We start from the raw sequence: 11,521 nt of genomic DNA, 5'->3' as shown, positions 1-11,521 counted from the left end.
CAGGGGAGGGTCAGAGAAAGAGGGAATCACAGTCTGAAACAGCCTCCAGGCTCTGAGCTGGCAGTCAGCACAGAGCCCGACGCGGGGCTCGAACCCACGAACCGCGAGATCATGACCCAAGCGAAAGTCGGACGCTTAACCGACTAAGCCACCCAGGCGCCCCTCAAATATCTTCTGAACAGATACTACATGATAAACAATTATAGAACTTTCAAATATCTTCTGAACAGTACATTTCATTTCAATTTTATATTTTATAATTAATAGAAGCCTTTCATTTTAATATAGGTTAATTTATTTTGATGCATCTTTATGATGATGTTCTTTCTATCTGCTTTGACATGTTAAGAACTGTAGTTCTTCTTTCTTGTACCATAAAGCATTATCCACCTGAAATTAATATTTTACCCATTGGGTATCCCATTGCACAGACAATATATTTAACAGCTCCTGTAGCCACAAGTGTAAACAGGAGTTGAACCTTTGGAAGTTTTACATAGTTTCAACTAATAGTGAATTTAATTTGATATCTGTGGTCGGTTGAATAAAACTCCCATATATGGCAAAAGAAATTTTGCAGATGTGATTTTTTTCCCCAGATGTGATTAAGATAAGAGTTTTGGGATCAGGTGATTATCTGGGATGGATTAATGTGGGTGAACCCTAAACGTACTGACAAAGTTGGGGACAGAGGGAGATTTGACTCCAGAAGAAAGAAGGCAATGTGATAAGGAAAGTAGCCTATTCCACTGCAAGGAATACAGACAGCCAGCAGACCCTAGAAAAGGCAAAGAAAGGCATCTCCCCTGGAACCACCCTGCTCACACTTTGATTTTAGGCTCATAAGATTCATTTCAGACTCCTGATTTCCAGAACTGTAAGATAACAAATTTCTGTTTTAAGCCACTAAATTTGCTACAGCAGCAATAGGGAGTATCTAAAGCAAAAAAGGGTAAACTTTCTATTTGCCTGTAACAGGAAGCTGTGTTTATTTTTTATTCTTATTTTTTTAATGTTTTAATTTATTTTTGAGAGAGAGAGACAGTGTGAACGGGGGAGGGGGAGAGAGAGAGGGGGACACAGAATCTGAAACAGGCTCCAGGCTCTGAGCTGGCTGTCAGCACAGAGCCCAATGTGGGGCTCGAACCCACGAACCGCAGGATCATGACCTGAGCCGAAGACAGACGCTTAACCGACTGAGCCACCCAGGCGCCCCTTAGATCACTTTTTACACTCTATCTGTCTCCAGGTTGTTTGTCTGCCAGGAGCAGTACAGTGCAATTTGGACTGTATCCCAGCCAAGCTTGCTGACTTTTAAAACTTGAGAATTTAGGGATGTGCTGTGGGAGGGGCTTGGGCTGGTCTTCTGGGGGAGGGTCTCATTGTGCTGGGACTGATGAAGGTTTGACTCAGAAAGCCAGTTGCACCAGCATAAAGGGGCTCGAGACTTGGAGCAAGCAGGCTAGGCAGCCAGTGTCAGGATAAGCTGCCCTCAGCACAACGTTCAGGATCTATGCTATGGGACTGGGGGGGGGGAATGGCACCCGCTGAAGAGTGAATATTGTTTCTGCTGTGAGCCTTAGACATTCTTCACATTGTGCCTTCTTCTTCCAGGTGGCTCACCTGCCCTCTGGCCGGGAATAGGCCAGTGCCCTCAGGCCTCTATCTGAGTCAACACGCCAGACTTTAAAACTGCCTTCTTTGAGCCCTGCTGGTTGCAAAAGTTCAGGAAAATCAACCCAGTTGTTTCCCCAGCCAATGGCTTTGGGGAAGTTTTCTCCTCTTGTGATCCCCGTGCTCTCCTCTCTCTTTCTCGGTGACCCAGGCTCTGTCCCCTCAGCAGCACCCAAGATCTATTTCTCCCCAAACCATGTCTCCACACTTAACATTCCTCAGTGTGGCCTCTGTCCCTCTCTAGTTGTGCAGTAGCTCTGTCAGAGCTTGTGTTGATTGCATGCATATTCAGAATGACACGATAGTTATCCTGTTGTGTTTGAGGGAAGAGATGACCTCGGATCTTCCTACTATGCCACCATGTTAACCATGTTAGCACCGTCCTCCCTGCCTCCCCCTCCCCCCCCAACAGAGCGAAGGTTCTAAGGGACACCTGAGCATCTCTACAGGGAGCCAAGCAGCCCAGAGGCTTAGAGGGCTGGAGGCCCAGGGTCATCCCTACTGCCAAGAAATCCACACACTAAAGCCATTTAGCCACCTGCTTCTTTCACCTGGAACTCTAAATCAAGAAGGCCATTACAGGGGCGCCTGGATGGCTCAGTCGGTTAAGCGTCCGACCGGCTCAGGTCATGATCTCACAGTTCGTGGGTTCGAGCCCCGCATTGGGCTCTGTGCTGACAGCCAGCTCAGAGCCTGGAGCCTGTTTCAGATTCTGTCTCCCTCTCTCTGACTCTTCCTTGTTCTCTCTCTCTCTCTCAGAAATAAATAATCAATTTTTTTTTTTTTAAAAAGGCCATTATAGGGGCACCTGGGTTGATCCGTCAGTTAAGAAGCCAACTTCAGCTCAGGTCATGATCTTGCAGTTTGTGAGTTCCCACCCCGTGTCAGGGCCTGTGCTGACAGCTCAGAGCCTAGAGCCTGCTTTGGATTCTGTGTCTCCCTCTCTCCCAGCTGGCACTCTGTCTCTCTCAAAAATGAATAACCATTAAAAAAATTTTTTTAAATAAAAAGAATGCTTTTTTATTTGCCCCTCCCCCACTTGTGCTCTATCTCTGTCTCTCGAAAGTAAATAAATGTAAAAAAATGTTATAAAAAAATAAAATAAAAAATAAAAGCATAACTGAGCAAGGATGAGCCTTATGGGTTTTTTAAATAATTAGTTCTGTTAAAAGATAAACTGAGGTACATTAAAATTTCACAGTATATTTGAGCATTCATGAAATCCAATCAGGCAGCACCAAAACAAACTAGGGGAAAGGCTTTTGTAGACAAAAAGGGGAAACAAAGCAAATGAGTTATGTGATTGGCTATAGCTTAAGTAATTGCCTTATTTAGGAAACCCTAGTTAGTTGGCTGCTTAAGATTGGGTATTCTTAGGAATGTTTTCTTACTCTTGAAGTATTTACAAGAATTTGCTTGAAAATAGGTTTCTGTTTGTTTATGTAGGTGGCTAGGGCATTGGAGCCTCCTGAGTATAATAGCCTTCTTTCTTTTTTTTCCTTTAATGTTTTTTATTTATTTCTGAGAGAGAGAGACGGAGACACAGAATCTGAAGCCGGCTCCAGGCTCTGAGCTGTCGGCACAGAGCCTGATGCGGGCCTCGAATCATCGAAGCGTGAGATCATGACCTGAGCCGAAGTCAGATGCTTAACCGACTGAGCCACCCAGGTGCCCCAGTTCTGCTTTTATTTATTAATTTTAAAGATTAAAATAATTTTTTTAGGTTTATTTATTTTGAGTAGGAGGGAGGGGCAAAGAGAGAGAGAATTCCAAGCAGGCTCCACACCATCAGCACAGAGCCTGATGCAGGGTTTGAGCTCATGAACCATGAGATCATGACCTGAGCCGAAATCAAGACTCAGATGTTCAACCAACTGAGCCACTGGGTGGCTCAGTCAGTTAAGTGACCGACTTTGGCTCCTGTCATGATCTCACGGTTCGTGGGTTCCAGCGCCGTGTTGGGCTCTATGATGACATCTCAGAGCCTGGAGGCTGCTTCGGATTCTGTGTCTTCCTCTCTCTCTGCCCCTCCCCTGCTGATGCTATGTCTCTCAGAAATAAACATTTTTAAAAAATACTTTATTTTTAAATAATCTCTACAACTAATGTTAGACCTGCGCTTACCACCTCAAGATCAGTTGCATGCTCTACCAACCCAACCCCTCAGTGGTGCTCCTCTGAAGGAGGGCTTTCTTATTGCCCAGTGTAATATTACATCCAGCCTGCTGTTCTCACAAAATCACCTCTCCTGTTTTCCATAGCACCTGACACATTCTAACGTACAATATAACTTAATATTTCTGCTTTCCTCCTTCCTTGAACATAATAAAAGTAACATGAAGACGAGACTGCTTGTCTTGTGCCTGCATTTCTCTCATGAATCTCCCTGAAGTTCCTGAAAACCCAGTATGTGCTCAATGCACTATTCTTAGAACAGTGAATAAACATGACATTTAAATTTCCATCTCATTTTAACTATTCTTGCTACCCTAAGTGTCTCCTTTATGTCTCTCTCCAAAGTAGTGTGAAAATTAGTAAAGGAAACCTCATTTAAAATGGACCCGGGAGGGGCACCTGGATGGCTCAGTTGAATAAGTGTCTGATTCTTAATTATCAACTCATTTCATGATTTCACAGATGGTGAGATTGAGCGCCATGTTGGACACTGTAGTGACAGCACAGAGACTGCTTGGGATCCTCTCTCCTTCTCTCTGCCCCTTGCTGCTCTCTGTCTCTCTCTCTAATAAATGAACATTTAAAAAAAAAAAAAAAAAAAGAATGGAATCAGGAGGCCCCGAAGGCAGACCTCTCACATAGGTAGGATATGAAAAATCAGCAGGAAAAAGGAAGAGAAGTTAAATCTTGACAGGGAGGTTGCTTTCCAGGTAGGAATTTCATTTTTAGCTTTAAATAAAAGAAGGATGATCTCTCCTTCCCCCAGCAAGGACACATTAATCACGGGATGCAGCCAATGAAATGCTACTGTAAACTCAAACTCTTGTTCTTCAGTGTCATTTATTGAAACCGTTCCTCCCCAATTCCCTCCTAAAACCTAGTAAAAGCTGACTTTCCCTGTGTTTTCTCAGATTTGATAGTGGTATGCCATCATGTGTTCCAGTTGAAATTCCTGTTTTTCCTGAATAAAGTCAGTTTGCTAATAAAATAACTGGCTGTTTATTTTAAGCTTGAAAATAGTATTGCTCAATATTTTCAAGAATGAAAAAGTCAGGGCACCTGGGTGGTTCGGTCAGTTAAGCATCTTTATTCGGCTCAGGTCAAGATCTCTCGGTTCCCAAGTTCAAGTCCCGAATTGGGTGAGCTTGAGCCCCCCTTCAGGTGAACATGAGCACCACTTCAGGTGACCTACACTTCTTTCTCTCCCACTCCTCTCCCTCTCTGCCCCTGGCTCGCTTATCCAACCCCCCCTCAAAAAACAAAACAAGAATGAAAAAAATCACATTTTGTAGATAAAACTTTCCATCACAATGACCAAGTACATTGGTCTGCCACCCTCACAGGCTCTGTTTGATCCTGTCTTTTCTCAGACTACTTACAGCCTGCTTCTAAAAGTTCTGTGAGTTTGTAACTGTTTTTTAGTCTTTACTTATGTGTAGGGAGATAGAATGTGGGTTTGCCCATAGTTATTTCAGCCACTGTCTTTAAACCACTGGATAAACCCTATGAACTGCTTTTTGAAATGGGCATTTCACATCTGATTTTTTTGGATACTTACACTTTGAATCACTTCCCAGCAAGGAGATGAGATCATTGGGTTCAGATTCTCCCTTTGCACATTTGCTCCAACTGAAAATGGCAACATGTGTTTGATACCAAATATAGCATCAGTTAAGTTGCTCTCTGTTTGAGATTAATGTCAGACTCCTAAAAGAAATGGAGTATGATGAAGTTTGGGAGCAAGGTGGGGGTGGTCCAGAGCTGATGACCAAGAAAGAATTTTTAAAGTCAATTTTGGTGCAAAACATTGATTTTCTTTTTTTTTTTTTTTAATTTTCTGTAATGTTTTATTTATTTCTGAGAGAGAGAGAGAGAGAGAGAGACAACATGAACAGGAGAGGGTCAGAGAGAGACAGAGAGACACAGAATCCGAAGCAGGCTCCAGGCTCTGAGCTGTCAGCACAGAGCCCGACACAGGGCTCGAACCCATGAACCGTGAGATCATGACTTGAGCCAAAGTCGGACGCTTAACTGACTGAGCCACCCAGGTGCCCCCCAAAAAGGGTGATTTTCTTAAAGCATGGGGACAGTACCTGTGGGCCGAAAGAGCTGCCCCACATCCTGTGGAGTGACTGGATATATATTTGGGAGTTGGAGGAGGTAAAGGCAAGGGGAAGTTTCGAGTAAGATTTTCATATGCTAAAGAAGAGTCACAGGATACTGGAGGCCTAGCTATTGTCAAGCTAATGTTGTTTTTCAAAGCTTTAGCATTAAGAGTGTAGGGAACTCCTGGAGAAACAGCTTACTCTGTCAGCCTCAAGCATCTGTCAATGGGCTGCAGGTTATAAGAGAAATATTTTATCTGCCATTTCCTCCTTTCTGCCTTTGTTTCTTCATATCACTATTGAAGGCTGATGTTGAGGCTTGAGGTACCTGAGCCTGTAGGTTTCTGGAGATTAGGCTATTGATAAGATTCCCTTTTTCTTGTTAATTTACTAAGATATTTGCAAACTGATGGATACCCATGTCCAGTAGGACTATGATCTCTCTCAGTTAGCCATTTGTTTTCTTCCCTTTCCTTTGTCCTTGGGCAGCCAGGAGAACCTGAGGAATGTCACACCTATCCCCCCTGGGGGTGGGGGGTGTTTATGGCCTGTCAGCTTACCTTATGCTTCCTCAATTATATCTGAGAATATGAAGTAAAAATATATGGATAAAAGTGTTCCTCAACAGATGGGACACAATCACGATACAGGCAAGTGAAGAACTGATGAAGTTTTGGGGTGTTGGGGGATTCTTGGGGTCGAGCTGACGGCCAAGAAAGAATTCTTGAAGATGTCTTTGTTGCATAAAGGTGGTTTTTAAAACATAGTTTATTATCAAGTTGGTTTCCATATAACACCCAGTGCTCATCCCCACAAGTGCCCTCCTCCATGCCCATCACCCCCCTTCCCCTCTCCCCCATACCCATCAGTCCTCAGTTTGTTCTCAGCATTCTAGAGTCTCATGGTTTGCTTCCCTCCCTCTCCCCCATAACTTTCCCCCTTCTTCTCCCCCACGGTCCTCCGTTAAGTTCCTCCTAATCCACCTATACGTGCAAACATATGGTAGCTGTAAAGGTGATTTTAGTAAAGCACGGGGACAGGACCTGTGGACAGCAAGAGCTGCACTGAGGTTGTGACCGGTAACTCATTATATACCCTCAGGTTGGGAAGGGGTCAGGTATAAAGTAAATCTCTAAGGAGTTTTGGAAGCAAGGTTTCCAGGACCTTGAGGGTTAGCTATTGCTAGGGAAACACCATTTATCACTGTTTAATAAAACCTCATTCATTATACCCTTCAATGCATAGGGTGGGGGAGGGGGAGGCATAAGATTGGAGTATGATTGCCTGCATATATCTTGAGGCAGTTGAGATAAAGGAAGTTGACTTACAGGATCCTGGAGATTGGCATAATGTTAAGCTAAGGTTCTCTTTTGCCCCAGCAAAGTGTCATCCTTGAGGCAGCTAAACTCCTGAGGGAGGTCACTCTGCTGTCTCAAGGACCTGTCAATGGGCTATAGGGAGTAAGGGAATTTAATTTTTCATTTGCCTTAGTTTCCCACATCACCATGGCAAGCATTTAAACGCCTTTCCTTTGTTGTTGGGTAGTCAGGGATGTCTGAGGTATATCATACATATTCTACTTGGTTAGGGAGGGGGGTGAAACCTTGTTTTGCCCTTCAGCCTGCCTTATGCTCCCTTATCAGAACCAGTGGCTGACCTCATCATTGTTAACTTAATTCAGGTAGGCCTGCCATCTCTTTTCCTTCTTCCCTGTCATTGACCTGTATAGGGTGTGACAAAGAAAACCACAGGCCCCAGATGGGGTCACTTCTGCTAGTACATGTCACCAATTTTGGACATAATACCTAAATTCATTGTACTTTCAACCACAACCAGACACCACTGGTCAGTGAGGAATATTGTGGTCAGCACCAAAAAGGCAATCTGCCACATGGCCGGGCCCTTTCCATCAACCAAAGGAAGATGAGGTATTCCCCTGATAAGACCTTTTTATCCCATAACAAAGTGACCTAGCTTGACATGATCCTTAATTTTTGTTTATGAAGTCCATGTTCTACATTTAAAAACCTTTCCCGGGACATCTGGGTGGCTCAGTTTGCTAAGCATCCAACTTCAGCTCAGGTCATGATTTCTCAGTCCTGATTTCAAGCCCCACATTGGGTCTGGGCTGACAGCTCAGAGCCTGGAGCCTGCTAAGGACTCTGTGTATCCCTCTCTTTCTGCCCCTCCCCCACTCACATTCTCTCTCTCTCTCTCTCTCTCTCTCACAGACACACACACACACATTCTCTCTCTCTCAGAAATAAAAATTAAAAAAAAAAATAGAAAAACCTTTCCCTTTCTGTAACCCTTAGTTGCTTCCACTACTTGCTAGATGTGATGCTGCCGAATTCACAAATGAATGACTAATCCAAAAGATCTTTAAAATGTACAGTGCTGAATTTTTATGATTTAACAGGGACTTTTCCATTGTTCCTGAGCAATTACAAAACTGACTCTACCACTTAAGGCTGCAAGCATTTGAAGAGCAACAGCATCTTTCCAGCTGTGCAGAGACTCATTTTGATGTAGAAAACAAAGGCAGGAGGAAACGGCAGATAGAATTAAACTTCCTTACAACGTGCAGCCCATTCAAAGATACTTGAGGCTGGCTGTAAAATGTTTCTCCAGAAACTTCCTACCATCTTAACGCTAATACTTTGCTAGAGGGAAAAACAACCTCAGCTTGACAATAGCTAGGCCTCAAGTATCTTAGGAGTCTTCTTTACCATATGAAAATCTCATTGGAAACTCTCCCTTGATTTACCTCCCCCTACTCCCAAATACATAACCAATTTCTACACATGGGTCTTGTCCCCGTGCTTTAATAAAAAGATGTCTTCAAGAATTCTTTATTGGCTGTCGGCTCCAGGTCACCCCACCATCACCCCAGTCTTCATTAATTTGAATTCTGAAGTACTGTACACAACTGAATGATGTGTCATTTTCATAAGGAAGAGGTTTGGGGAGCATCAAAAATACTTTCCCCCTTTGGAAGCTGATTGAGCTTCCTGGGTGTCAAATTAGGGCTCTTCTCGGTCTTTAACAAGGTCTAAAGCAACTCCTCGTGAGCAGGAGAAGCACTTTCCAGCAATCCTCGGGGTGCCACGTGCCAAAGCTTCTTGGTGCAGAACCCACGTCCGGTGACAGCTAGTGCGCAGGGATATACGGTACCGGTACCGGAAGTGTCTGGGCACAGAGGACATAACAAGGAGCCAATGAAGGAACAGGAAAAGGGATTTCTTGGCGTGCGCAGTCGCTGAGGGCGGGACTTCCGGTTGCGCCCCCTCCGACGACTTTTGGTCTTTCCTTAGATGTGTTCACCCTCTAAGGTTGGAGAGCAGAGAGCAGGTGTTGAAGTGACAAACTGAGAAAGAGCAAGGGGAGGCGACGTCCCCCGCACCCCGCAGAGACTAGGGTCCATGGCTCCACGACGACGCGTCCAGGCTGTCCCGCGCCAAGGCCGAGGAAGGGACCGCCGGCCCGGGATTCCGTTCCGCCTACCAAGTCCAATGTCGGTTGTCGCGCCCAGGGATGCGGCTCAGGTAAACTCACGGCGCTTGGGCGCTTCCCGCTCTCCCCCAATCCAGACCCTCAAGGCACGGGCTTCGGTCGCCTGCTCTGCTAGCTGCGGCCCAGGTCCCGCCGTCAAGGCCCGGGAGGCGCTCGAGAGCGGGGACCCCATGTCTGAGCGCAGCTGATGGGGTGCGGGAGCGGGCTGCAGGGGAGGGGCCGGCTGGTATAGGGTCTGCAGGGGAGGGGCCGGCGCCACCAGCAGGGTCCAGCAGGTCTCCGTCCTTTCAGCGAACACAAGGTGCAGCGGCGCCAGTGAGGCCTGTCACCTGGCTGCCTGACCGGTCCGTCCATTCTGGCGGCGGTGACGGCGGTGTAACCCAGGTGTAAATAGGCTTCGTCTGGCTGCGGAGAGGACACACTGCGGGGGGAGCGAGGGGACAGGGAGCGCGGGAGGAGGTGCCTGCACGGCTGTATGTTTTCGTTGATGGACCAGAATGGCCACCGTGGATGTCAGAGAAGCGATTGAATTTTGGCTCCGTGGGTGAGAAGGGCCAAGCCAAATTTGGGGCGTCGCAGGTGACGAGGGAAAGGGAGGAGTCCCGGAATACAGGAGGCCTTTTGATCCTTTAACTTTAAGGCATAAACGGCCACTTAATTGACGCGCAAAAACGAGTTTTTTGGGAATGAAAGAGAACTGCAATCTGCAAACAAACGAGCTGAGGCTGAACAGTAGGCCAGTGTGGAGGACACAGAGAGGTAGGCTTTTGTAAAGGGGAAGGGGCTAAGCTGGGAAGGCTGTTAAAAACTACAAACAAGTCCATGAGAGTAAATGGGAAGTCAGAGTATGGCGGCTTCCCATCGGCTGAGCTGTTGGGTGGGATGGTCCGGAAAGCTGGTCTGTTCCCCTCTGGACAAGTAAAGTAGCTTCCCCATCGAAGGCCGAGTGTCTCTTCCTGTTGGGTCTGCATTGCTCATGGCGGCGGGGGGTGAGAGCTCCCCCAGCTGCGTCCTCCCAGCCCCACTGTAGTGAGGTTTTCGTCATTCATTTTCACAGGTCTTAGTAGCTGAAGGGATGGAAGCTCCCATCAGCGGGATGGAAGGTGGCAGGCTGATCGTCCGTGGAGATCCCCTAAGTTGTTTCGAGACCTCGTTAGAGCTTAGTGTTCGAAGGAGCGTGAGTTGTGGCATCAAGAGGGCAGCTGGACAGGACATATCGGGGAGCCGGGGGAGCGTTTCAGGATGGAGACCTTGAAAAGCGATGGCTGTTGTGTGGCCCGGGGTGGAGGTTTGGGTCACGTTGAGGAAGGGAGGCAGAGTGTCGCGGCACTGGTATTAGTAGGTCAGAGGGCCTTTGGGAATCGCGCTGAAGCGTGGTTCTCTGGCTCAGCACCTGGTTGGGTTGCTGGGCCGTGCGGGCACAGGTGGAGGAGAGAGCGTGATCTGGCAGATAGATGGGTCAGGCTTCCGTGGGATGATGGCACAAGAGAGGCTGAGGTCACCCAGGAGTAACTGAGACAAGGTGAGAGCGAGACCGGGCTGCTCTTTATTCAGAGGTGTAGGGCTTCCCAGAATTTTGTGGTGGGTTTTTATGGTGTCGGGGCCGTTTCAAAGTCTTGCTGGTGGATAAGGTCTGGGGCAGGTGTGGTCATTTGTGCGTCTCTGTGCCTGCCAGGGAGCCCCTTAGGGCTGGGGTTTCCACAAAGGTTCAGTGCAGAGGGGAGGGTTGGGACCGTTGAAGGAACAGCATGGGCAACACAGAAGTATTAGAGGGACTGTGAGCCTCTGAAGTTGACATGTGTCTGTGGGTGTGCGTCCCTGAGGCCAGGATCCCAGGCAGGCGAGGGGCCCTTCTCAGCAGCGTTTGAGACTTTCCCTCAGTTGGGATCCATGAGAGTGGTGGGGTTGTAGTGGAACCTGTTTGAATTTGTCACACATCCTTTGGATGTCATGTGACAGGTACAAGTGTGCGTCCAGGGGGCATCCTTTGGTGTGGGGCAGGGAGCTGTGGGGGCGCAGCTGTGGGGTCTGAAGGTGTGAGGGAGATGCAGACC

This window comes from Crocuta crocuta, unplaced genomic scaffold, assembly GCF_008692635.1.
Source record: "Crocuta crocuta isolate KB4526 unplaced genomic scaffold, BGI_CrCroc_1.0 scaffold375, whole genome shotgun sequence".
Lineage (NCBI taxonomy): Eukaryota > Metazoa > Chordata > Mammalia > Carnivora > Hyaenidae > Crocuta > Crocuta crocuta.
The sequence above is the reverse complement of the archived record's forward strand: the minus strand, read 5'-3'. Positions refer to the sequence as shown.